The sequence below is a fragment of the Nicotiana tomentosiformis genome, unplaced genomic scaffold, assembly GCF_000390325.3.
Source record: "Nicotiana tomentosiformis unplaced genomic scaffold, ASM39032v3 Un00004, whole genome shotgun sequence".
In the NCBI taxonomy this organism is placed as follows: Eukaryota; Viridiplantae; Streptophyta; class Magnoliopsida; order Solanales; family Solanaceae; genus Nicotiana; species Nicotiana tomentosiformis.
In genome coordinates, this window is record NW_027174563.1 from 243,933 (window position 1) to 269,580 (window position 25,648).

Genomic DNA, 25,648 nt, shown 5'->3' on the forward strand with positions numbered 1-25,648 from the left:
TTGATGATGCTGGTTGATGCCACTTAAGTTTCAAGGAGGAAAGGTTTGAACATGGGCAATCATTTCCTGGAGATGGTAATGGTAATTGTTTCTTTTGGTAGGCATAATTGGAACATGAAATTTAAGGATGTTAGCTCAGCTGCTCAAGTAGAGGTTGACTTTGCATAACATTCAAGCTTAGCTGCCAGAGCTGTTGTAGAGCTTTAAAGGCAATATTGTGTTGTTGATGGTGGTTCATGCCACTTGGGTTTCAAGGATGAAAGGTTGGAACATGGGCAATCATTTCCTAGAGATCGTAATGGTAAATTTTTAGTTGGCAGGCAGAATTAAAACATGAAATTTAAGAATGCTACGTCTACTGCTCAAGCAGCAGCTGAGTTTGCAGAACATGTAGGCCTAGCTGCCAGAGATGTTGTAGAACTTTCAAGTAAATACTGTGTTGATAATGGTGGTTCATGCCACTTAGGTTTCAAGGATGAAAGGTTGGAACATGGGCAATCATTTCCTGGAGATGGTAATGGTAATTTTTCTGTTGGCAGGATGTATTGGAACATGAAATTTATGATGCTATCTCTGTTGCTCTAGCAGCGGCTGATTTTGCAGAACATGCAAGCCTAGTTGCCAGAGCTGTTGTAGAACTTTCAAGGCAATATTGTGTTGATGATGGTGGTTCATGCCACTTAGGTTTCAAAGATGAAAGGTTGGAACATAGGAAATCATTTCCTGGAGTTGGTAATTGTAATTTTTCTGTTGGCAAGTAGAATTGGAACATGAAATTTAAGGATGCTACCTCTACTGCTCAAGCAGCGGCTGAGTTTGCAGAACATGCAAGCCTAGCTGCCAGAGCTGTTGTAGAACTTTCAAGGCTATATTGTGTTGATGATGCTGGTTGATGCCACTTAAGTTTCTAGGATGAAAGGTTTGAACATGGGCAATCATTTCCTGGAGATGGTAATGGTAATTGTTTCTTTTGGCAGGCATAATTGGAACATGAAATTTAAGGATGTTACCTCAGCTTCTCAAGTAGAGGTTGACTTTACATAACATTCAAGCTTAGCGGCCAGAGCTTTTGTAGAGCTTTAAAGGCAATATTGTGTTGATGATGGTGGTTCATGCCACTTAGGTTTCAAGGATGAAAGGTTGGAACATGGGCAATCATTTCCTGGAGATGGTAATTTTTCTGTTGGCAAGCAGAATTGGAACAAGAAATTTAAGGATGCTACCTTTGCTGCTCAAGCAGCAGCTGAGTTTGCAGAATATGCAAGCCTAGCTTCCAGAGCTGTTGTAGAACTTTCAAGGAAATATTGTGTTGATGATGGTGGTTCATGCCACTTAGGTTTCAAGGATGAAATATTGGAACATGGGCAATCATTTCCTGGAGATGGTAATGGTAATTTTTCTATTGGCAGGCAGAATTGGAACATGAAATTTATTATGCTACCTCTGCTGCTCATGCAACGGCTGAGTTTGCAGAACATGCAAGCCTAGCTGCCAGAGTTGTTGAAGAACTTTCAAGGATATATTATGTTGATGATGGTGGTTCATGCCCTTAGTTTTCAAGGTTGAAAGGTTGGAACATGGGCAATCATTTCCTAAAGATGGTAATGGTAATTTTTCGGTTGGCAGGTAGAATTGGAACATGAAATTTAAGGATGCTACCTCTGCTGCTCTAGCAGCGGCTGAGTTTGCAGAACATGCAAGCCTAGCTTCCAGAGCAGTTGTAGAACTTTCAAGGCAATATTATGTTGATGATGGTAGTTCATGCCAATTAGGTTACAAAGATGAAAGGTTGGAACATGGGAAATCATTTACTGAAGGTGGTAGTAGTAATATTTCTGTTAGCAGGCAGAATTGGAACATGAAATTTAAGGATGCTAACTCTGTTGATCAAGCAGCGGCTGATTTTGCAGAACATGCAAGCCTAGATGCCAGAGCTGTTGTAGAACTTTCAAGGCAATATTGTGTTGATGATGGTGGTTCAAGCCACTTAGGTTTCAAAGATGAAAGGTTGGAACATGGGCAATCATTTCCTGGAGATGGTAATTGTAATTTTTCTGTTGGCAAGTAGAATAGGAACATGAAATTTAAGGATGCTACCTCTACTGCTCAAGCAGCGGCTGTGTTTACAGAATATGCAAGCCTAGCTACCAGAGCTGTTGTAGAACTTTCAAGGCAATATTGTGTTGATGATGGTGGTTCATGCCACTTAGGTTTCAAGGATGAAAGGTTGGAACATGGGCAATAATTTCCTTGAGATGGTAATTTTTCTGTTGGCAAGCAGAATTGGAACATGAAATTTAAGGATGCTACCTCTGCTGCTTAAGCAGCAGCTGAGTTTGCAGAATATGCAAGCCTAGCTGCCAGAACTGTTGTAGAACTTTCAAGGCAATATTATGTTGATGATACTGGTTCATGCCACTTAGGTTTCAAGGATGAAAGGTTGGAACATGGGCAATCATTTCCTAGAGATGTTAATGGTAATATTTTTGTTGGCAGGCAGAATTGGAACATGAAATTTAAGGAGGCTACCTCTGCTGCTCAAGCAGCTACTGAATTTGCAGAACATGCAAGCCTAGCTGCTAGAGATATAGTATAACTTTCAATGCAATATTGTGTTGTTGATGGTGGTTCATGCCACTTAGGTTTCAAGGATGAAAGGTTGGAACATGGGCAATCATTTCCTGGAGATGGTAAATTTTCTATTGGCAGGCAGAATTAGAACATGAAAGTTAAGGATGCTACCTCTACTGCTCAAGCAGCGACTGAGTTTGCAGAATATAGTGGCCTAGCTGCCAGAGCAGTTGTAGAACTTTCAAGGAAATATTGTGTTGATAATGGTGGTTCATGCCACTTAAGTTTCAAGGTGAAAGGTTGGAACATGGGCAATCATTTCCTGGAGATGGTAATGGTAATTTTTCTGCTGGCAGGCAGAATTGGAACATGAAATTTATGATGCTACGTCTGCTGCTCAAGTAGCGGCTGAGTTTGCAGAACATGCAAGCCTAGCTGCCAGAGCTATTGTAGAACTTTCAAGGCAATATTGTGTTGATGATGGTGGTTCATTCCACTTAAGTTTCAAGGATGAAATGTTGGAACATGGGCAATCATTTCCTGGAGATGGTAATGGTAATTGTTTCTTTTGGCAGGCATAATTGGAACATGAAATTTAAGGATGCTACCTCTGCTGCTCAAGTAGAGGCTGACTTTGCATAACATTCAAGCTTAGCTGCCAGATCTGTTGTAGAACTTTAAAGGCAATATTGTGTTGATGATGGTGGTTCATGCCACTTAGGTTTCAAGGATGAAAGGTTGGAACATGGGCAATCATTTCCTGGAGATGGTAATTTTTCTATTGGCAGGCAGAATTTGAACTTGAAATTTAAGGATGCTACCTTTGCTGCTCAAGCAGTAGCTGAGTGTGCAGAATATGCAAGCCTAGCTGCCAGAGCTGTTGTAGAACTATCAAGGCAATATTGTGTTGATGATGGTGGTTCATGCCACTTAGGTTTCAAAGAATAAAGGTTGGAACATGGGTAATCATTTCCTGGAGATGGTAAATTTTCTATTGGCAGGCAGAATTAGAACATGAAATTTAAGGATACTACCTCTGCTGCTCAAGCAACAGCTGTGTTTGCAGAACATGGTGGCCTAGCTGCCAGAGCTGTTGTAGAACTTTCAAGGAAATATTGTGTTGATGATGGTGGTTCATGCCACTTAGCTTTCAAGGATGAAAGGTTGGAACATGGTCAATCATTTCCTGGAGATGGTAATGGTAATTTTTCTGTTGGCAGGCAGAATTGGAACATGAAATTTATGAAGCTACCTCTACTGCTCAAGCAACGGCTGAGTTTGCAGAACATGTAAGCCTAGCTGCCAGAGCTGTTGTAAAACTTTCAAGGCTATATTCTGTTGATGATGGTGGTTCATGCCACTTAGGTTTCAAGGTTGAAAGGTTGGAACATGGGCAATCTTTTCCTGGAGATGGTAATGGTAATTTTTCTGTTGGCAGGTTGAATTTGAAAATTAAATTTAAGGATGCTATCTCTGCTGCTCAAGAAGCGGCTGAGTTTGCAGAATATGCAAGCCTAGCTGCCAGAGCTGTTGTAGATTTTTCAAGGCAATATTATGTTGATGATGGTAGTTCATGCCACTTAGGTTTCAAAGATGAAAGGTTGGAACATGTGCAATCATTTCTTGGAGGTGGTAGTAGTAATTTTTCTGTTGGCAGGCAGAATTGGAACATAAAATTTAAGGATGCTACCTCTGTTCCTCAAGCATCGGCTGATTTTGCAGAACATGCAAGCCTAGCTGCCAGAGCTGTTGTAGAACTATCAAGGCAATATTGTGTTGATGATGGTGGTTCATGCCACTTAGGTTTCAAAGAATAAAGGATGGAACTTGGGCAATCATTTCCTGGAGATGGTATTTGTAATTTTTCTGTCGGCAGGTAGAATTGGAACATGAAATTTAAGGATGCTACCTCTGTTGCTCAAGCAGCGGTCGAGTTTGCAGTACATGCAAGCCTAGCTGCCAGAGCTGTTGTAGAGCTTTCAAGGCAATATTGTGTTGATGATGGGGGTTCATGCCACTTAGGTTTCAAGGATGAAAGGTTGGAACATGGGCAATCATTTCCTGGAGATGGTAATGGTAATTTTTCTGTTGGCAAGCAGAATTGGAACATGAAATTTAAGGATGCTACCTTTGCTGCTCAAGCAGCAGCTGAGTTTGCAGAATATGCAAGCCTAGCTGCCAGAGCTGTTGTAGAACTTTCAAGCCAATATTGTGTTGATGATGTTGGTTCATGCCACTTAGGTTTCAAGGATGAAAGGTTGGAACATGGGTAATCATTTCCTAGAGATGGTAATGGTAATATTTTTGTTGGCAGGCAGAATTGGAACATGAAATTTAAGGATGCTACCTCTGCTGCTCAAGCAGCTACTGAGTTTGCAGAACATACAAGCCTAGCTGCCATAGATATAGTAGAACTTTCAATGCAATATTGTGTTGTTGATGGTGGTTCATGCCATTTAGGTTTCAAGGTTGAACGGTTGGAACATGGGCAATCATTTCCTGGAGATGGTAATGGTAATTGTTCTGTTGGCAGGCAGAATTGGAAAATGAAATTTAAGGATGCTACCTCTGCTGCTCAAGTAGCGACTGAGTTTGCAGAACATGCAAGCCTAGCTGCCAGAGCTATTGTAGAACTTTCAAGGCAATATTGTGTTGATGATGGTGGTTCATGCCATTTAGGTTTCAAGGATGAAAGGTTGGAACATGGGAAATCATTTCCTGGAGATGGTAATGGTAATTGTTCTGTTGGCAGGCAGAATTGGAAAATGAAATTTAAGGATGCTACCTCTGCTGCTCAAGTAGCGACTGAGTTTGCAGAACATGCAAGCCTAGCTGCCAGAGCAGTTGTTGAACATTAAAGGCAATATTGTGTTGATGATGGTGGTTCATGCCATTTAGGTTTCAAGGATGAAAGGTTGGAACATGGGAAATCATTTCCTGGAGATGGTAATGGTAATTTTTCTGTTGGCAGGTAGAATTAGAACATGAAATTTAACGATACTACCTCTGCCGCCCAAGCAGTGGCTGAGTTTGCAGAACATGCAAGCCTAGCTACCAGGGCTATTGTAGAACTTTCAAGGCAATATTGTGTTGATGATGGTGATTCATAGCACTTAGCTTTCAAGAATAAAAGGTTGGAACATGGGCACTCATTTCCTGGAGATGGTAAATTTTAATTGGCAGGCAGGATTGGAACATGAAATTTAAGGATGCTACCTCTACTGCTCAAGCAACGGCTGAGTTTGCAGAGCATCCAAGCTTAGCTGCCAGAGCTGTTGTAGAACATTCAAGGCAATATTGTGTTGATGATGGTGGTTCATGACACTTAGGTTTCAAGGACGAAAGATTGGAATATGGGCAATCATTTCCTGGAGATGGTAATGGCAATTTTTCTGTTGGCAGGCAGAATTGGAACATGAAATTTATGATGCTACCTCTGCTGCTCAAGCAACGGCTGAGTTTGCAGAATATGCAAGCCTAGCTGCCAGAGCTGTTGTTGAACTTTCAAGGCAATATTGTGTTGATAATGGTGGTTCATGCCACTTAGGCTTCAAGGTTGAAAGGTTGGAACATGGGCAATCATTTCCTGGAGATGGTAATGGTAATTTTTTTGTTGGCATGTAGAATTGGAAAATGAAATTTAAGGATGCTACCTTTGCTGCTCAAGCAGCGGCTGAGTTTGCAGAACATGCAAGCCTAGCTGCCAGAGCTATTGTAGAACTTTCAAAGCAATATTATGTTGATGATAGTAGTTCATGCCACTTAGGTTTCAAAGATGAAAGGTTGGAACATGGGCAATTATTTCCTGGAGGTGGTAGTAGTAATTTTTCTGTTGTCAGGCAGAATTGGAACATACAATTTAAGGATGCTACCTCTGTTGCTCAAGCAGCGGTCGAGTTTGCAGTACATGCAAGCCTAGCTGCCAGAGCTGTTGTAGAACTTTCAAGGCAATATTGTGTTGATGATGGTGGTTCATGCCACTTAGGTTTCAAGGATGAAAGGTTGGAACATGGGCAATCATTTCCTAGAGATGGTAATGGTAATATTTCAATTGGCAGGCAGAATTGGTACATGAAATTTAAGGATGCTACAGCTCCTGCTCAAGCAGCGACTGAGTTTGCAGAACATGAAAGCCTAGCTGCCAGAGATATAGTAGAACTTTCAATGCAATATTGTGTTGATCATCGTGCTTCATGCCACTTAGGATTCAAGGTGGAAAGGTTGGAACATGGGCAATCATTTCCTTGAGATGGTAATGGTAATTTTTCTGTTGGCAGGCAGAATTGGAACATGAAATTTATGATCCTACCTCTGCTGCTCAAGCAACGGCTAAGTTTGCAGAATATGCAAGCCTAGCTGCCAGAGCTGTTGTAGAACTTTCAAGGCTATATTGTGTTGATGATGGTGGTTCATGCCACTTATGTTTCAAGGTTGAAAGGTTCGAACATGGGCAATCATTTCCTGGAGATGGTAATTGTAATTTTTCTGTTGGCAGGTAGAATTGGAAAATGAAATTTAAGGATGCTATCTCTGCTGCTCAAGCAGCGTCTGGGTTTGCAGAATATGCAAGCCTAGCTGCCAGAGCTGTTGTAGAACTTTCAAGGCAATATTATGTTGATGATGGTAGTTCATGCCACTTAGGTTCCAAAGATGAAAGGTTGGAACATGGGCAATCATTTCCTGGAGGTCGTAGTAGTAATTTTTCTTTTGGCAGGTAGAATTGGAACATAAAATTTAACGATGCTACCTCTATTGCTCAAGTAGCGGCTGATTTTGCAGAACATGCAAGCCTAGCTGCTAGAGCTGTTGTAGAACTTTCAAGGCAATATTGTGTTGATGATGGTGGTTCATGCTACTTAGGTTTTAAAGAAGAAAGGTTGGAACATGGGCAATCATTTCCTGGAGATGGTAATTGTAATTTTTCTGTTGGCAGGTAGAATTGGAACATGAAATTTAAGGATGCTACCTGTGCTGCTCAAGCAGCGGCTGAGTTTGCATAATATGTAAGCCTAGCTGCCAGAGCTGTTGTAGAACTTTCAAGGCTATATTGTGTTGATGATGGTGGTTCATGCCACTTAGGTTCCAAGGTTGAAAGGTTCGAACATGGGCAATCATTTCCTGGAGATGGTAATTGTAATTTTTCTGTTGGCAGGTAGAATTGGAAAATGAAATTTAAGGATGCTATCTCTGCTGCTCAAGCAGCGTTTGAGTTTGCAGAATATGCAAGCCTAGCTGCCAGAGCTGTTGTAGAACTTTCAAGGCAATATTATGTTGATGATGGTAGTTCATGCCACTTAGGTTCCAAAGATGAAAGGTTGGAACATGGGCAATCATTTCCTGGAGGTCGTAGTAGTAATTTTTCTTTTGGCAGGTAGAATTGGAACATAAAATTTAAGATTGCTACCTCTATTGCTCAAGTAGCGGCTGATTTTGCAGAACATGCAAGCCTAGCTGCTAGAGCTGTTGTAGAACTTTCAAGGCAATATTGTGTTGATGATGGTGGTTCATGCTACTTAGGTTTCAAAGAAGAAAGGTTGGAACATGGGCAATCATTTCCTGGAGATGGCAATTGTAATTTTTCTGTTGGCAGGTAGAATTGGAACATGAAATTTAAGGATGCTACCTGTGCTGCTCAAGCAGCGGCTGAGTTTGCAGAATATGCAAGCCTAGCTGCCAGAGCTGTTGTAGAACTTTCAAGGCTATATTGTGTTGATGATGGTGGTTCATGCCACTTAGGTTCCAAGGTTGAAAGGTTCGAACATGGGTAATCATTTCCTGGAGATGGTAATTGTAATTTTTCTGTTGGCAGGTAGAATTGGAAAATGAAATTTAAGGATGCTATCTCTGCTGCTCAAGCAGCGTCTGAGTTTGTAGAATATGCAAGCCTAGCTGCCAGAGCTGTTGTAGAACTTTCAAGGCAATATTATGTTGATGATGGTAGTTCATGCCACTTAGGTTCCAAAGATGAAAGGTTGGAACATGGGCAATCATTTATTGGAGGTCGTAGTAGTAATTTTTCTTTTGGCAGGTAGAATTGGAACATAAAATTTAAGGATGCTACCTCTATTGCTCAAGTAGCGGCTGATTTTGCAGAACATGCAAGCCTAGCTGCTAGAGCTGTTGTAGAACTTTCAAGGCAATATTGTGTTGATGATGGTGGTTCATGCTACTTAGGTTTCGAAGAAGAAAGGTTGGAACATGGGCAATCATTTCCTGGAGATGGTAATTGTAATTTTTCTGTTGGCAGGTAGAATTGGAAAATGAAATTTAAGGATGCTACCTCTGCTGCTCAAGCAGCGGCTGAGTTTGCTGAACATGGTGGCCTAGCTGCCAGAGCTGTTATAGAACTTTCAAGGAAATATTATGTTGATGATGGTGGTTCATGCCACTTAGGTTTCAAGGATGAAAGGTTGGAACATGGGCAATCATTTCCTGGCGATGGTAATGGTAATTTTTCTGCTGGGAGGCAGAATTGGAACATGAAATTTATGATGCTACCTCTGCTGCTCAAGCAACGGCTGAGTTTGCAGAACAAGCAAGCCTAGCTGCTAGAGCTGTTGTAGAACTTTCAAGGCTATATTGTGTTGATGATGGTGGTTTATGCCACTTAGGTTTCAAGGTTGAAAGGTTGGAACATGGGCAATCATTTCCTAGAGATGGTAATGGTAATTTTTCTGTTGGCAGGTAGAATTGGAAAATGAAATTTAAGGATGCTACCTCTGCTACTCAAGCAACGGCTGAGTTTGCAGAACATGCAAGCCTAGCTGCCAGAGCTGTTGTAGAACTTTAAAGGTTATATTATTTTGATGATGGTAGTTCATGCCACTTAGGTTCCAAAGATGAAAGGTTGGAACATAGGCAATCATTTCCTGGAGGTGGTAGTAGTAATTTTTCTGTTGGTAGGTAGAATTGGAACATATAATTTAAGGATGCTACCTCTGTTGCTCAAGCAGTGACTGATTTTGCAGAACATGCAAGCCTAGCTGCTAGAGCTGTTGTAGAACTTTCAAGGCAATATTGTGTTGATGATGGTTGTTCATGCTACTTAGGTTTCAAAGTAGAAAGGTTGGAACATGGGCAATCATTTCCTGGAGATGGTAATTGTAATTTTTCTGTTGGCAGGTAGAATTGGAACATGAAATTTAAGGATGCTACCTCTGCTGCTCAAGCAGCGGCTGAGTTTGCAGAATATGCAAGCCTAGCTGCCAGAGCTGTTGTAGAACTTTCAAGGCAATATTATGTTGATGATGGTAGTTCATGCCACTTAGGTTCCAAAGATGAAAGGTTGGAACATGGGCAATCATTTCCTGGAGGTGGTAGTAGTAATTTTTCTGTTTGCAAGTAGAATTGGAACATAAAATTTAAGGATGCTACCTCTGTTGCTCAAGCAGCGGCTGATTTTGCAGAACATGCAAGCCTAGCTGCCAGAGCTATTGTAGAACTTTCAAGGCAATATTGTGTTGATGATGGTGGTTCATGCTACTTAGGTTTCAAAGAAGAAAGGTTGGAACATTGGCAATCATTTCCTGGAGATGGTAATTGTAATATTTCTGTTGGCAGGTAGAATTGGAACATGAAATTTAAGGATGCTAGCTCTGCTGCTCAAGAAGCGGATGAGTTTGCAGAATATGCAGGCCCAGCTGCCAGAGCTGTTGTAGAACTTTCAAGGCAATTTTATGTTGATGATGGTAGTTCTTGCCACTTAGGTTCCAAAGATGAAAGGTTGGAACATTGGCAATCATTTCCTAGAGGTGGTAGTAGTGATATTTCTGTTGCTAGGTTGAATTGGAACATAAAATTTAAGGATGCCACCTCTGTTGCTCAAGCAACGGCTGATTTTTCAGAACATGCAAGCCTAGCTGCCAGAGCTGTTGTAGAGCTTTCAAGACAATATTGTGTTGATGATGGTGGTTCATGCTACTTAGGTTTCAAAGAAGAAAGGTTGGAATATGGGCAATTATTTCCTGGAGATGGTAATTGTAATTTTTCTATTGGCAGGTAGAATTGGAACATGAAATTTAAGGATGCTACCTCTGCTGCTCAAGCAGTGGCTGAGTTTGCAGAATATGCAGGCCCAGCTGCCAGAGCTGTTGTAGAACTTTCAAGGCAATATCGTGTTGATGATGGTGGTTCATGCCACTTAGGTTTCAAGGATGAAAGGTTGGAACATGGGCAATCATTTCCTGGAGATGGTAATTTTTCTGTTGGCAAGCAGAATTGGAACATGAAATTTAAGGATGCTACCTCTGCTGCTCAAGCAACAGCTGAGTTTGCAGAATATGCAAGCCTAGCTGCAAGAGCTGTTGTAGAACTTTCAAGGAAATATTGTGTTGATGATGCTGGTTCATGCCACTTAGGTTTCAAGGATGAAAGGTTGGAACATGGGCAATCATTTCCTAGAGATGGTAATGGTAATATTTTTGTTGGCATGCAGAATTGGAACATGAAATTTAAGGATGCTACCTCTGGTGCTCAAGCAGCTACTGAGTTTGCAGAACATGCAAGCCTAGATGCCATAGATATAGTAGAACTTTCAATACAATATTGTGTTGTTGGTTGTGGTTCATGCCATTTAGGTTTCCAGGATGAAAGGTTGGAACATGGGCAATCATTTCCTGGAGATGGTAACTTTTCTATTGGCAGGCAGAATTAGAACATGAAATTTAAGGATGCTACCTCTACTGCTCAAGCAGCGGCTGAGTTTGCTGAACATGGTGGCCTAGCTGCCAGAGCTGTTGTAGAACTTTCAAGGAAATATTGTGTTGATGATGGTGGTTCATGCCACTTAGGTTTCAAGGATGAAAGGTTGGAACATGGGCAATCATTTCCTAGAGATGGTAATGGTAATTTTTCTGCTGGGAGGCAGAATTGGAACATGAAATTTATGATGCTACCTCTGCTGCTCAAGCAACGGCTGAGTTTGCAGAACAAGCAAGCCTAGCTGCTAGAGCTGTTGTAGAACTTTCAAGGCTATATTGTGTTGATGATGGTGGTTTATGCCACTTAGGTTTCAAGGTTGAAAGGTTGGAACATGGGCAATCATTTCCTAGAGATGGTAATGGTAATTTTTCTGTTGGCAGGTAGAAATGGAAAATGAAATTTAAGGATGCTACCTCTGCTACTCAAGCAGCGGCTGAGTTTGCAGAACATGCAAGCCTAGCTGCCAGAGCTGTTGTAGAACTTTAAAGGCAATATTATTTTGATGATGGTAGTTCATGCCACTTAGGTTCCAAAGATGAAAGGTTGGAACATGGGCAATCATTTCCTGGAGGTGGTAGTAGTAATTTTTCTGTTGGTAGGTAGAATTGGAACATATAATTTAAGGATGCTACCTCTGTTGCTCAAGCAGCGACTGATTTTGCAGAACATGCAAGCCTAGCTGCTAGAGCTGTTGTAGAACTTTCAAGGCAATATTGTGTTGATGATGGTTGTTCATGCTACTTAGGTTTCAAAGTAGAAAGGTTGTAACATGGGCAATCATTTCCTGGAGATGGTAATTGTAATTTTTCTGTTGGCAGGTAGAATTGGAACATGAAATTTAAGGATGCTACCTCTGCTGCTCAAGCAGCGGCTGAGTTTGCAGAATATGCAAGCCTAGCTGCCAGAGCTGTTGTAGAACTTTCAAGGCAATATTATGTTGATGATGGTAGTTCATGCCACTTAGGTTCCAAAGATGAAAGGTTGGAACATGGGCAATCATTTCCTGGAGGTGGTAGTAGTAATTTTTCTGTTTGCAAGTAGAATTGGAACATAAAATTTAAGGATGCTACCTCTGTTGCTCAAGCAGCGGCTGATTTTGCAGAACATGCAAGCCTAGCTGCCAGAGCTATTGTAGAACTTTCAAGGCAATATTGTGTTGATGATGGTGGTTCATGCTACTTAGGTTTCAAAGAAGAAAGGTTGGAACATTGGCAATCATTTCCTGGAGATGGTAATTGTAATATTTCTGTTGGCAGGTAGAATTGGAACATGAAATTTAAGGATGCTAGCTCTGCTGCTCAAGAAGCGGATGAGTTTGCAGAATATGCAGGCCCAGCTGCCAGAGCTGTTGTAGAACTTTCAAGGCAATTTTATGTTGATGATGGTAGTTCTTGCCACTTAGGTTCCAAAGATGAAAGGTTGGAACATTGGCAATCATTTCCTAGAGGTGGTAGTAGTAATATTTCTGTTGGTAGGTTGAATTGGAACATAAAATTTAAGGATGCTACCTCTGTTGCTCAAGCAACGGCTGATTTTTCAGAACATGCAAGCCTAGCTGCCAGAGCTGTTGTAGAACTTTCAAGGCAATATTGTGTTGATGATGGTGGTTCATGCCACTTAGGTTTCAAAGATGAAAGGTTGGAACATGGGCAATGATTTCCTGGAGATGGTAATTGTAATTTTTCTGTTGGCAGGTAGAATTGGAACATGAAATTTAAGGATGCTACCTCTGCTGCTCAAGCAGCGGCTGAGTTTGCAGAACATGCAAGCCTAGCTGCCAGAGCTGTTGTAGAACTTTCAAGGCAATATTGTGTTGATGATGGTGGTTCATGCCACTTAGGTTTCAAGGATGAAAGGTTGGAACATGGGCAATCATTTCCTGGAGATGGTAATTTTTCTGTTGGCAAGCAGAATTGGAACATGAAATTTAAGGATGCTACCTCTGCTGCTCAAGCAACAGCTGAGTTTGCAGAATATGCAAGCCTAGCTGCAAGAGCTGTTGTAGAACTTTCAAGGAAATATTGTGTTGATGATGTTGGTTCATGCCACTTAGGTTTCAAAGATGAAAGGTTGGAACATGGGCAATCATTTCCTAGAGATGGTAATGGTAATATTTTTGTTGGCATGCAGAATTGGAACATGAAATTTAAGGATGCTACCTCTGGTGCTCAAGCAGCTACTGAGTTTGCAGAACATACAAGCCTAGATGCCATTGATATAGTAGAACTTTCAATGCAATATTGTGTTGTTGGTTTCGGTTCATGCCATTTAGGTTTCCAGGATGAAAGGTTGGAACATGGGCAATCATTTCCTGGAGATGGTAAATTTTCTATTGGCAGGCAGAATTAGAACATGAAATTTAAGGATGCTACCTCTGCTGCTCAAGCAGCGGCTGAGTTTGCTGAACATGGTGGCCTAGCTGCCAGAGCTGTTGTAGAACTTTCAAGGAAATATTGTGTTGATGATGGTGGTTCATGCCACTTAGGTTTCAAGGATGAAAGGTTGGAACATGGGCAATCATTTCCTGGAGATGGTAATGGTAATTTTTCTGCTGGGAGGCAGAATTGGAACATGAAATTTATGATGCTACCTCGGCTGCTCAAGCAACGGTTGAGTTTCAAAACAAGCAAGCCTAGCTGCTAGAGCTGTTGTAGAACTTTCAAGGCTATATTGTGTTGATGATAGTGGTTTATGCCACTTAGGTTTCAAGGTTGAAAGGGTGGAACATGGGCAATCATTTCCTAGAGATGGTAATGGTAATTCTTCTGTTGGCAGGTAGAATTGGAAAATGAAATTTAAGGATGCTACTTCTGCTACTCAAGCAACAGCTGAGTTTGTAGAACATGCAAGCCTAGCTGCCAGAGCTGTTGTAGAACTTTAAAGGCAATATTATTTTGATGATGGTAGTTCATGCCACTTAGGTTCCAAAGATGAAAGGTTGGAACATGGGCAATCATTTCCTGGAGGTGGTAGTAGTAATTTTTCTGTTGGTAGGTAGAATTGGAACATATAATTTAAGGATGCTACCTCTGTTGCTCAAGCAGCGACTGATTTTGCAGAACATGCAAGCCTAGCTGCTAGAGCTGTTGTAGAACTTTCAAGGCAATATTGTGTTGATGATGGTTGTTCATGCTACTTAGGTTTCAAAGTAGAAAGGTTGGAACATGGGCAATCATTTCCTGGAGATGGTAATTGTAATTTTTCTGTTGGCAGGTAGAATTGGAACATGAAATTTAAGGATGCTACCTCTGCTGCTCAAGCAGTGGCTGAGTTTGCAGAATATGCAAGCCTAGCTGCCAGAGCTGTTGTAGAACTTTCAAGGCAATATTATGTTGATGATGGTAGTTCATGCCACTTAGGTTCCAAAGATGAAAGGTTGGAACATGGGCAATCATTTCCTGGAGGTGGTAGTAGTAATTTTTCTGTTTGCAAGTAGAATTGGAACATAAAATTTAAGGATGCTACCTCTGTTGCTCAAGCAGCGGCTGATTTTACAGAACATGCAAGCCTAGCTGCCAGAGCTATTGTAGAACTTTCAAGGCAATATTGTGTTGATGATGGTGGTTCATGCTACTTAGGTTTCAAAGAAGAAAGGTTGGAACATTGGCAATCATTTCCTGGAGATGGTAATTGTAATATTTCTGTTGGCAGGTAGAATTGGAACATGAAATTTAAGGATGCTAGCTCTGCTGCTCAAGCAGCGGCTGATTTTGCAGAATATGCAAGCCTAGCTGCCAGAGCTGTTGTAGAACTTTCAAGGCAATTTTATGTTGATGATGGTAGTTCTTGCCACTTAGGTTCCAAAGATGAAAGGTTGGAACATTGGCAATCATTTCCTAGAGGTGGTAGTAGTAATTTTTCTGTTGGTAGGTTGAATTGGAACATAAAATTTAAGGATGCTACCTCTGTTGCTCAAGCAACGGCTGATTTTTCAGAACATGCAAGCCTAGCTGCCAGAGCTGTTGTAGAGCTTTCAAGACAATATTGTGTTGATGATGGTGGTTCATGCTACTTAGGTTTCAAAGAAGAAAGGTTGGAATATGGGCAATTATTTCCTGGAGATGGTAATTGTAATTTTTCTGTTGGCAGGTAGAATTGGAACATGAAATTTAAGGATGCTACCTCTACTGCTCAAGCAGCGGCTGAGTTTGCAGAATATGCAGGCCCAGCTGCCAGAGCTGTTGTAGAACTTTCAAGGCAATATTGTGTTGATGATGGTGGTTCATGCCACTTAGGTTTCAAGGATGAAAGGTTGGAACGTGGGCAATCATTTCCTGGAGATGGTAATTTTTCTGTTGGCAAGCAGAATTGGAACATGAAATTTAAGGATGCTACCTCTGCTGCTCAAGCAACAGCTGAGTTTGCAGAATATGCAACCCTAGCTGCCAGAGCTGTTGTAGAACTTTCAAGGCAATATTGTGTTAATGATGCTGGTTCATGCCACTTAGGTTTCAAGGATGAAAGGTTGGAACATGGGCAATCATTTCCTAGAGATGGTAATGGTAATATTTTTGTTGGCATGCAGAATTGGAACATGAAATTTAAGGATGCTACCTCTGGTGCTCAAGCAGCTACTGAGTTTGCAGAACATGCAAGCCTAGATGCCATAGATATAGTAGAACTTTCAATGCAATATTGTGTTGTTGTTGGTGAATCATGCCATTTAGGGTTCCAGGATGACAGGTTGAAACATGGGCAATCATTTCCTGGAGATGGTAATTTTTCTATTGGCAGGCAGAATTAGAACATGAAATTTAAGGATGCTACCTCTGCTGCTCAAGCAGCGGCTGAGTTTGCTGAACATGGTATCCTAGCTGCCAGAGCTGTTGTAGAACTTTCAAGGCTATATTGTGTTGATGATGGTGGTTCATGCCACTTATGTTTCAAGGTTGAAAGGTTCGAACATGGGCAATCATTTCCTGGAGATGGTAATTGTAATTTTTCTATTGGCAGGTAGAATTGGAAAATAAAATTTAAGGATGCTATCTCTGCTGCTCAAGCAGCGTCTGAGTTTGCAGAATATGCAAGCCTAGCTGCCAGAGCTGTGGTAGAACTTTCAAGGCAATATTATGTTGATGATGGTAGTTCATGCCAGTTAGGTTCCAAAGATGAAAGGTTGGAACATGGGCAATCATTTCCTGGAGGTCGTAGTAGTAATTTTTCTGTTGGCAGGTAGAATTGGAACATAAAATTTAAGGATGCTACCTCTGTTGCTCAAGCAGCGGCTGATTTTGCAGAACATGCAAGCCTAGTTGCTAGAGCTGTTGTAGAACTTTCAAGGAAATATTGTGTTGATGATGGTGGTTCATGCTACTTAGGTTTCAAAGAAGAAAGGTTGGAACATGGGCAATCATTTCCTGGAGATGGTAATTGTAATTTTTCTGTTGGCAGGTAGAATTGGAACATGAAATTTAAGGATGCTACCTCTGCTGCTCAAGCAGCGGCTGAGTTTGCAGAATATGCAAGCCTAGCTGCCAGAGCTGTTGTAGAACTTTCAAGGCAATATTATGTTGATGATGGTAGTTCATGCCACTTAGGTTCCAAAGATGAAAGGTTGGAACATGGGCAATCATTTCCTGGAGGTGGTAGTAGTAATTTTTCTGTTGGCAAGTAGAATTGGAACATAAAATTTAAGGATGCTACCTCTGTTGCTCAAGCAGCGGCTGATTTTGCAGAACATGCAAGCCTAGCTGCCAGAGCTGTTGTAGAACTTTCAAGGCAATATTGTGTTGATGATGGTGGTTCATGCTACTTAGGTTTCAAGGATGAAAGGTTGGAACATGGGCAATCATTTCCTGGAGATGGTAATTTTTCTGTTGGCAAGCAGAATTGGAACATGAAATTTAAGGATGCTACCTCTGCTGCTCAAGCAACAGCTGAGTTTGCAGAATATGCAAGCCTAGCTGCCAGAGCTGTTGTAGAACTTTCAAGGCAATATTATGTTGATGATGCTGGTTCATGCCACTTAGGTTTCAAGGATGAAAGGTTGGAACATGGGCAATCATTTCCTAGAGATAGTAATGGTAATATTTTTGTTGGCATGCAGAATTGGAACATGAAATTTAAGGATGCTACCTCTGGTGCTCAAGCAGCTACTGAGTTTGCAGAACATGCAAGCCTAGATGCCATAGATATAGTAGAACTTTCAATGCAATATTGTGTTGTTGTTGGTGGTTCATGCCATTTAGGTTTCCAGGATGAAAGGTTGGAACATGGGAAATCATTTCCTGGAGATGGTAAATTTTCTATTGGCAGGCAGAATTAGAACATGAAATTTAAGGATGCTACCTCTGCTGCTCAAGCAGCGGCTGAGTTTGCTGAACATGGTGGCCTAGCTGCCAGAGCTGTTGTAGAACTTTCAAGGAAATATTGTGTTGATGATGGTGGTTCATGCCACTTAGGTTTCAAGGATGAAAGGTTGGAACATGGGCAATCATTTCCTGGAGATGGTAATGGTAATTTTTCTGCTGGGAGGCAGAATTGGAACATGAAATTTATGATGCTACCTCTGCTGCTCAAGCAATGGCTGAGTTTGCAGAACAAGCAAGCCTAGCTGCTAGAGCTGTTGTAGAACTTTCAAGGCTATATTGTGTTGATGATGGTGGTTTATGCCACTTAGGTTTCAAAGTTGAAAGGTTGGAACATGGGCAATCATTTCCTAGAGATGGTAATGGTAATTTTTCTGTTGGCAGGTAGAATTGGAAAATGAAATTTAAGGATGCTACCTCTGCTACTCAAGCAGCGGCTGAGTTTGCAGAACATGCAAGCCTAGCTGCCAGAGCTGTTGTAGAACTTTAAAGGCAATATTATTTTGATGATGGTAGTTCATGCCACTTAGGTTCCAAAGATGAAAGGTTGGAACATGGGCAATCATTTCCTGGAGATGGTAATTTTTCTGTTGGCAAGCAGAATTGGAACATGAAATTTAAGGATGCTACCTCTGCTGCTCAAGAAACAGCTGAGTTTGCAGAATATGCAACCCTAGCTGCCAGAGCTGTTGTAGAACTTTCAAGGCAATATTGTGTTGATGATGCTGGTTCATGCCACTTAGGTTTGAAGGATGAAAGGTTGGAACATGGGCAATCATTTCCTAGAGATAGTAATGGTAATATTTTTGTTGGCATGCAGAATTGGAACATGAAATTTAAGGATGCTACCTCTGGTGCTCAAGCAGCTACTGAGTTTGCAGAACATGCAAGCCTAGATGCCATAGATATAGTAGAACTTTCAATGCAATATTGTGTTGTTGTTGGTGGTTCATGCCATTTACGTTTCCAGGATGAAAGGTTGGAACATGGGCAATCATTTCCTGGAGATGGTAAATTTTCTATTGGCAGGCAGAATTAGAACATGAAATTTAAGGATGCAACCTCTGCTGCTCAAGCAGCGGCTGAGTTTGCTGAACATGGTTGCCTAGCTGCCAGAGCTGTTGTAGAACTTTCAAGGAAATATTGTGTTGATGATGGTGGTTCATGCCACTTAGGTTTCAAGGATGAAAGGTTGGAACATGGGCAATCATTTCCTGGAGATGGTAATGGTAATTTTTCTGCTGGGAGGCAGAATTTGAACATGAAATTTATGATGCTACCTCTGCTGCTCAAGCAATGGCTGAGTTTGCAAAACAAGCAAGCCTAGCTGCTAGAGCTGTTGTAGAGCTTTCAAGGCAATATTGTGTTGATGATGGTGGTTCATGCTACTTAGGTTTCAAAGAAGAAAGGTTGGAACATCGGCAATCATTTCCTGGAGATGGTAAGTGTAATTCTTCTGTTGGCAGGTAGAATTGGAACATGAAATTTAAGGATGCTACCTCTGCTGCTCAAGCAGCGACTGAGTTTGCAGAATATGCAGGCCTAGCTGCCAGAGCTGTTGTAGAACTTTCAAGGCAATATTATGTTGATGATGGTGGTTCATGCCACTTAGGTTTCAAGGATGAAAGGTTGGAACATGGGCAATCATTTCTTGGAGATGTTAATTTTTCTGTTGGCAAGCAGAATTGGAACATGAAATTTAAGGATGCTACCTCTGCTACTCAAGCAACAGCTGAGTTTGCAGAATATGCAAGTCTAGCTGCCAGAGCTGTTGTAAAACTTTCAAGGCAATATTGTGTTGATGATGCTGGTTCATGCCACTTAGGTTTCAAGGATGAAAGGTTGGAACTTGGGCAATCATTTCCTAGAGATGGTAATGGTAATATTTTTGTTGGCAGGAAGAATTGGAACATGAAATTTAAGGATGCTACCTCTGCTGCTCAAGCAGCTACTGAGTTTGTAGAACATGCAAGCCTAGATGCCATAGATATAGTAGAACTTTCAATGCAATATTGTGTTGTTGATGGTGGTTCATGCCATTTAGGTTTCCAGGATGAAAGGTTGGAACATGGGCAATCATTTCCTGGAGATGGTAAATTTTCTATTGGCAGGCAGAATTAGAACATGAAATTTAAGGATGCTACCTCTGCTGCTCAAGCAGCGGCTGAGTTTGCTGAACATGGTGGCCTAGCTGCTAGAGCTGTTGTAGAACTTTCAAGGAAATATTGTGTTGATGGTGGTTCATGCCACTTAGATTTCAAGGATGAAAGATTGGAACATGGGCAGTCATTTCCTGGAGGTGGTAATGGTAATTTTTCTGCTGGGAGGCAGAATTGGAACATGAAATTTATGATGCTACCTCTGCTGCTCAAGCAATGGCTGAATTTGCAGAACAAGCAAGCCTAGCTGCTAGAGCTGTTGTAGAACTTTAAAGGCTATATTGTGTTGATGATGGTGGTTTATGCCACTTAGGTTTCAAGGTTGAAAGGTTGGAACATGGGCAATCATTTCCTAGAGATGGTAATGGTAATTTTTCTGTTGGCAGGTAGAATTGGAAAATGAAATTTAAGGATGCTACCTCTGCTACTCAAGCAGCGGCTGAGTTTGCAGAACATGCAAGCCTAGCTGCCAGAGCTGTTGTAGAACTTTAAAGGCAATATTATTTTGATGATGGTAGTTCATGCCACTTAGGTTCCAAAGATGAAAGGTTGGAACATGGGCAATCATTTCCTGGAGATGGTAATTTTTCTGTTGGCAAGCAGAATTGGAACATGAAATTTAAGGATGCTACCTCTGCTGCTCAAGAAACAGCTGAGTTTGCAGAATATGCAAGCCTAGCTGCCAGAGCTGTTGTAGAACTTTCAAGGCAATATTGTGTTGATGATGCTGGTTCATGCCACTTAGGTTTGAAGGATGAAAGGTTGGAACATGGGCAATCATTTCCTAGAGATAGTAATGGTAATATTTTTGTTGGCATGCAGAATTGGAACATGAAATTTAAGGATGCTACCTCTGGTGCTCAAGCAGCTACTGAGTTTGCAGAACATGCAAGCCTAGATGCCATAGATATAGTAGAACTTTCAATGCAATATTGTGTTGTTGTTGGTGGTTCATGCCATTTACGTTTCCAGGATGAAAGGTTGGAACATGGGCAATCATTTCCTGGAGATGGTAAATTTTCTATTGGCAGGCAGAATTAGAACATGAAATTTAAGGATGCAACCTCTGCTGCTCAAGCAGCGGCTGAGTTTGCTGAACATGGTTGCCTAGCTGCCAGAGCTGTTGTAGAACTTTCAAGGAAATATTGTGTTGATGATGGTGGTTCATGCCACTTAGGTTTCAAGGATGAAAGGTTGGAACATGGGCAATCATTTCCTGGAGATGGTAATGGTAATTTTTCTGCTGGGAGGCAGAATTTGAACATGAAATTTATGATGCTACCTCTGCTGCTCAAGCAATGGCTGAGTTTGCAAAACAAGCAAGCCTAGCTGCTAGAGCTGTTGTAGAGCTTTCAAGGCAATATTGTGTTGATGATGGTGGTTCATGCTACTTAGGTTTCAAAGAAGAAAGGTTGGAACATCGGCAATCATTTCCTGGAGATGGTAAGTGTAATTCTTCTGTTGGCAGGTAGAATTGGAACATGAAATTTAAGGATGCTACCTCTGCTGCTCAAGCAGCGACTGAGTTTGCAGAATATGCAGGCCTAGCTGCCAGAGCTGTTGTAGAACTTTCAAGGCAATATTATGTTGATGATGGTGGTTCATGCCACTTAGGTTTCAAGGATGAAAGGTTGGAACATGGGCAATCATTTCTTGGAGATGTTAATTTTTCTGTTGGCAAGCAGAATTGGAACATGAAATTTAAGGATGCTACCTCTGCTGCTCAAGCAACAGCTGAGTTTGCAGAATATGCAAGTCTAGCTGCCAGAGCTGTTGTAAAACTTTCAAGGCAATATTGTGTTGATGATGCTGGTTCATGCCACTTAGGTTTCAAGGATGAAAGGTTGGAACTTGGGCAATCATTTCCTAGAGATGGTAATGGTAATATTTTTGTTGCCAGGAAGAATTGGAACATGAAATTTAAGGATGCTACCTCTGCTGCTCAAGCAGCTACTGAGTTTGTAGAACATGCAAGCCTAGATGCCATAGATATAGTAGAACTTTCAATGCAATATTGTGTTGTTGATGGTGGTTCATGCCATTTAGGTTTCCAGGATGAAAGGTTGGAACATGGGCAATCATTTCCTGGAGATGGTAAATTTTCTATTGGCAGGCAGAATTAGAACATGAAATTTAAGGATGCTACCTCTGCTGCTCAAGCAGCGGCTGAGTTTGCTGAACATGGTGGCCTAGCTGCTAGAGCTGTTGTAGAACTTTCAAGGAAATATTGTGTTGATGGTGGTTCATGCCACTTAGATTTCAAGGATGAAAGATTGGAACATGGGCAGTCATTTCCTGGAGGTGGTAATGGTAATTTTTCTGCTGGGAGGCAGAATTGGAACATGAAATTTATGATGCTACCTCTGCTGCTCAAGCAATGGCTGAATTTGCAGAACAAGCAAGCCTAGCTGCTAGAGCTGTTGTAGAACTTTAAAGGCTATATTGTGTTGATGATGGTGGTTTATGCCACTTAGGTTTCAAGGTTGAAAGGTTGGAACATGGGCAATCATTTCCTAGAGATGGTAATGGTAATTTTTCTGTTGGCAGGTAGAATTGGAAAATGAAATTTAAGGATGCTACCTCTGCTACTCAAGCAGCGGCTGAGTTTGCAGAACATGCAAGCCTAGCTGCCAGAGCTATTGTAGAACTTTAAAGGCAATATTATTTTGATGATGGTAGTTCATGCCACTTAGGTTCCAAAGATGAAAGGTTGGAACATGGGCAATCATTTCCTGGAGATGGTAATTTTTCTGTTGGCAAGCAGAATTGGAACATGAAATTTAAGGATGCTACCTCTGCTGCTCAAGAAACAGCTGAGTTTGCAGAATATGCAAGCCTAGCTTCCAGAGCTGTTGTAGAACTTTCAAGGCAATATTGTGTTGATGATGCTGGTTCATGCCACTTAGGTTTGAAGGATGAAAGGTTGGAACATGGGCAATCATTTCCTAGAGATAGTAATGGTAATATTTTTGTTGGCATGCAGAATTGGAACATGAAATTTAAGGATGCTACCTCTGGTGCTCAAGTAGCTACTGAGTTTGCAGAACATGCAAGCCTAGATGCCATAGATAGAGTAGAACTTTCAATGCAATATTGTGTTGTTGTTGGTGGTTCATGCCATTTACGTTTCCAGGATGAAAGGTTGGAACATGGGCAATCATTTCCTGGAGATGGTAAATTTTCTATTGGCAGGCAGAATTAGACCATGAAATTTAAGGATGCAACCTCTGCTGCTCAAGCAGCGGCTGAGTTTGCTGAACATGGTTGCCTAGCTGCCAGAGCTGTTGTAGAACTTTCAATGAAATATTGTGTTGATGATGGTGGTTCATGCCACTTAGGTTTCAAGGATGAAAGGTTGGAACATGGGCAATCATTTCCTGGAGATGGTAATAGTAATTTTTCTGCTGGGAGGCAGAATTTGAACATGAAATTTATGATGCTACCTCTGCTGCTCAAGCAATGGCTGAGTTTGCAAAACAAGCAAGCCTAGCTGCTAGAGCTGTTGTAGAGCTTTCAAGGCAATATTGTGTTGATGATGGTGGTTCATGCTACTTAGGTTTCAAAGAAGAAAGGTTGGAACATGGGCAATCATTTCCTGGAGATGGTAAGTGTAATTCTTCTGCTGGCAGGTAGAATTGGAACATGTAATTTAAGGATGCTACCTCTGCTGCTCAAGCAGCGACTGAGTTTGCAGAATATGCAGGCCTAGCTGCCAGAGCTGTTGTAGAACTTTCAAGGCAATATTATGTTGATGATGGTGGTTCATGCCACTTAGGTTTCAACATGGGCAATCATTTCTTGGAGATGTTAATTTTTCTGTTGGCAAGCAGAATTGGAACATGAAATTTAAGGATGCTACCTCTGCTGCTCAAGCAACAGCTGAGTTTGCAGAATATGCAAGCCTAGCTGCCAGAGCTGTTGTAAAACTTTCAAGGCAATATTGTGTTGATGATGCTGGTTCATGCCACTTAGGTTTCAAGGATGAAAGGTTGGAACTTGGGCAATCATTTCCTAGAGATGGTAATGGTAATATTTTTGTTGGCAGGCAGAATTGGAACATGAAATTTAAGGATGCTACCTCTGCTGCTCAAGCAGCTACTGAGTTTGTAGAACATGCAAGCCTAGATGCCATAGATATAGTAGAACTTTCAATGCAATATTGTGTTGTTGATGGTGGTTCATGCCATTTAGGTTTCCAGGATGAAAGGTTGGAACATGGGCAATCATTTCCTGGAGATGGTAAATTTTCTATTGGCAGGCAGAATTAGAACATGAAATTTAAGGATGCTACCTCTGCTGCTCAAGCAGCGGCTGAGTTTGCTGAACATGGTGGCCTAGCTGCTAGAGCTGTTGTAGAACTTTCATGGAAATATTGTGTTGATGGTGGTTCATGCCACTTAGATTTCAAGGATGAAAGATTGGAACATGGGCAGTCATTTCCTGGAGGTGGTAATGGTAATTTTTCTGCTGGGAGGCAGAATTGGAACATGAAATTTATGATGCTACCTCTGCTGCTCAAGCAATGGCTGAGTTTGCAGAACAAGCAAGCCTAGCTGCTAGAGCTGTTGTAGAACTTTAAAGGCTATATTGTGTTGATGATGGTGGTTTATGCCACTTAGGTTTCAAGGTTGAAAGGTTGGAACATGGGCAATCATTTCCTAGAGATGGTAATGGTAATTTTTCTGTTGGCAGGTAGAATTGGAAAATGAAATTTAAGGATGCTACCTCTGCTACTCAAGCAGCGACTGAGTTTGCAGAACATGCAAGCCTAGCTGCCAGAGCTGTTGTAGAACTTTAAAGGCAATATTATTTTGATGATGGTAGTTCATGCCACTTAGGTTCCAAAGATGAAAGGTTGGAACATGGGCAATCATTTCCTGGAGGTGGTAGTAGTAATGTTTCTGTTGGTAGGTAGAATTGGAACATAAAATTTGAGGATGCTACCTCTGTTGCTCAAGCAGCGGCTAATTTTTCAGAACATGCAAGCCTAGCTGCCAGAGCTGTTGTAGAGCTTTCAAGGCAATATTGTGTTGATGATGGTGGTTCATGCTACTTAGGTTTCAAAGAAGAAAGGTTGGAACATGGGTAATCATTTCCTGGAGATGGTAATTGTAATTCTTCTGTTGGCAGGTAGAATTGGAACATGAAATTTAAGGATGCTACCTCTGCTGCTCAAGCAGCGGCTGAGTTTGCAGAATATGCAGGCCTAGCTGCCAGAGCTGTTGTAGAACTTTCAAGGCAATATTATGTTGATGATGGTGGTTCATGCCACTTAGGTTTCAAGGATGAAAGGTTGGAACATGGGCAATCATTTCTTGGAGATGTTAATTTTTCTGTTGGCAAGCAGAATTGGAACATGAAATTTAAGGATGCTACCTCTGCTGCTCAAGCAACAGCTGAGTTTGCAGAATATGCAAGCCTAGCTGCCAGAGCTGTTGTAGAACTTTCAAGCCAATATTGTGTTGATGATGCTGGTTCATGCCACTTAGGTTTCAAGGATGAAAGGTTGGAACTTGGGCAATCATTTCCTAGAGATGGTAATGGTAATATTTTTGTTGGCAGGCAGAATTGGAACATGAAATTTAAGGATGCTACCTCTCCTGCTCAGGCAGCTACTGAGTTTGTAGAACATGCAAGCCTAGATGCCATAGATATAGTAGAACTTTCAATGCAATATTGTGTTGTTGATGGTGGTTCATGCCATTTAGGTTTCCAGGATGAAAGGTTGGAACATGGGCAATCATTTCCTGGAGATGGTAAATTTTCTATTGGCAGGCAGAATTAGAACATGAAATTTAAGGATGCTACCTCTGCTGCTCAAGCAGCGGCTGAGTTTGCTGAACATGGTGGCCTAGCTGCTAGAGCTGTTGTAGAACTTTCAAGGAAATATTGTGTTGATGGTGGTTCATG